This window comes from Teleopsis dalmanni, chromosome 1 (assembly GCF_002237135.1).
Source record: "Teleopsis dalmanni isolate 2A chromosome 1, ASM223713v2, whole genome shotgun sequence".
NCBI classification, from domain to species: Eukaryota; Metazoa; Arthropoda; class Insecta; order Diptera; family Diopsidae; genus Teleopsis; species Teleopsis dalmanni.
Window position 1 is genome coordinate 223,961,058 of NC_051846.1, and position 2,892 is coordinate 223,963,949.

Here is a 2,892-nt window from a genome sequence, read left to right on the forward strand (position 1 = left end):
TACGTAAGACGTCAGAAGAACGCTGAATATGATCCACGGCATACTATAAAAACCATAAAACATGGTGGTGGCAATATCAAAGTTTGGGGCTGTTTTTCTCACTCAGGTGTCGGTCCAATATTTTGGATAAAAAAAATATGTGCGCTACAGATTATGTAGAGATACTTAATAATGTGATGTTACCCTTTGCCGAGGAAGAAATGCCATAAAAGTGGCAGTTCATGCAAGATAACGATCCAAAACATAGCTCGCGCCTTGCAAAAACTTGGTTCAGGGAGAACAGTGTTCCGGTTTTGGAGTGGCCGTCTCAGAGTTCGGATCTAAACCCAATTGAACACCTATGAGGGATTCTAAAACGGAAATTGGCTGGCTGTAATGCGAAAAATATGCAAGATTTATGGAATAAAGTGCTGGAGGCATGGTATTCTATTGACCAGTCGGTTTGCGCTAAGTTGGTGGACTCAATGGGTCGCCGATGTTCCGAAGTCCTAAAAAATGGTGGCTCGACAACGAAATATTAGTCTCAGGAATATTTTCACGCTATAAAATATACATCTGAAAGACTAAATTCAATTTCAAAAGTATTCTAGTGCTAAGTTCTTATTTTTTTTTCCAAGGGCAATGAAGAAAGTCCCATTTTTTTCTTATTATTCTATCAAACCTGTGCATATTTTTTTTTTGAATTGATAAATTTGAAAGTAATGTTTCGAAAAAACCATACATTTGAGATTTAAATTGAATAATTAAAAAAATTAGTAATAAAAACACAACATTTTTCTTCGTTCTTATTATTTCTTCCACCACTGTATGTTCTACATATGCATCTAAAATATAAATAAAATAACAACAAATTAATCGATATACATGCACATAATTGTAAAGGCATAAAATTGGATCGGAATAATAGTCATATTATTACCTATTGTTGATAATTCAACATATTCGTTATATTTATAGTTGATTTTTTGTTGTCCTAAATAAATACTATTGATATGTTTTTCTTTTGTGCTATTATATTTTCTAAGTATATTCTTGTGTGGACAAAACTATTTGCTTAAAGCTATTATAAAACAATTAGATATCTTTTTAGTTCAAAATAAGAAGAAGAAATAAACACGAAGTTTCTTAACGGGAATGTTGATGAAGACTGATCTATATTTATAATATTAATTTGAATGATATAATTTGTGCAATAGGGTTGCCAATGAAACCAAATTTACATTATTCATTTTATGTACATGGGCCATTCTTTTACAATTTGCGGACACCTTTTTGACCTCATGATCTTCGATTTGGCTGAAATTTTTTTTATGAGCTCCTTTCATTAAATAAGAAGACTTGTATCTCGGGAAAAAAATTTGTGATATTTTTCCTAGGAGATATAGACCATGGGGTTTTGAGTGTAGACACATTTTCAAATGGCTATATCTCAAGTTCTATGTATGGTAGGAATTTGAAATGTACTGCGCTTTAAATATAATTGATTGACTTTTAAGAAATTGTTTAAACAATTAAAATTGTTTTTATTTAAGTGCTGGTATTGACCTTAATCGTTAAATATCAAAAAAAAATTTTCTCAAAACATGTACCCAAAATTTTCTTTTTTATATTTTATTTAAATTAAAATTTTCAGGAAACCATTATTTCCATTGACTGAATTTTCAAAGAATATACTACAAATATTCTTATATAATATTTTTGATTTCGATTAGTAATAAAATTTTACATAAAACCCAAAAAATTCTGGACGATATTGTCATTAGAAGTACTTTTAAAAATTTATTTATCAGAAATAAAAACCTTCCGTCCACCTCCAATTTACTTACGCGAAAAGTGTTCAAGTACTCTTGTCAACAATCTTACTAAATTAATTGACTCTAAGTCTTTCTACGTTACTCCTCTTAAAAGAGGTGCAATTGAAGAAACGAAGATACAAACTGAAACCGAACACCAGTTCCGTAAGATTAACGACTATTTAAAGGAAAACTCCAAAAATTTTTATACTTATCAGCTCAAAAGTAGCAAGGGAATAGCAGTAGTTGTTAAAGGCATCGAACCGAATGCTGATACTGAAGAAATAAAAATTGCTGTTGAAAATGCTGGCTTTGAGGTAAAATCAGTTTTTAACATAAAAAACAAAGATAAAATTCCTCAACCTTTATATAAAATTGAATTAGAACCAGATACTAAAAATTAAAAAATAACGAGATTCATCCAATTTACCACTTGCGTTTCTTGCTAAACCGTAAGATAACAGTGGAGGAGCCTCATAAACGCAAAACTCCAGTGCAATGTCTAAACTGTCAGGAATTTGGGCATACTAAAAGTTATTGTACTCTGCGCAAAGTTTGTGTGGCCTGCGGTGGTGCTCACCACTCAACTCAATGCAGTACAGATAAAAACAACATAAATTCCAGAAAATGTAACAACTGTGGTGGTAATCATACTGCAAACTACCGTGGCTGTCCAATTTATATCGAAATTAAGAATAAAGCTATCCCACGCTCCGAAAAGGTACCAAATGCTCCATCCATAATTCCACAAAATCCAGTCAATATTAACCAAACAAACACAAAAGAAGTTGAAACAGCTAATTCATACTCAGCCGTCTTAAAAAATGGTTTAGTTAAACAAATTCCTGAAAATTCAGTAACCCCCAATCAAAACTTAGAATCAATGCTAATAACTCTTACCCAGCTTATGACGAACTTTATGGCCTCAATGCAAAACTTAGTGTAAGATATAGTAAAAACTCAAAACCAAATGATGCAGTTTCTTTCAGCTAATAAATGAACTGTCTTAGAATGTGTCACTGGAATGCCAACGGCATCCGCCAGCACAAACTTGAAATCATAAATTTTCTGTCGTCCCACAATATTGATGTTTTTCTAA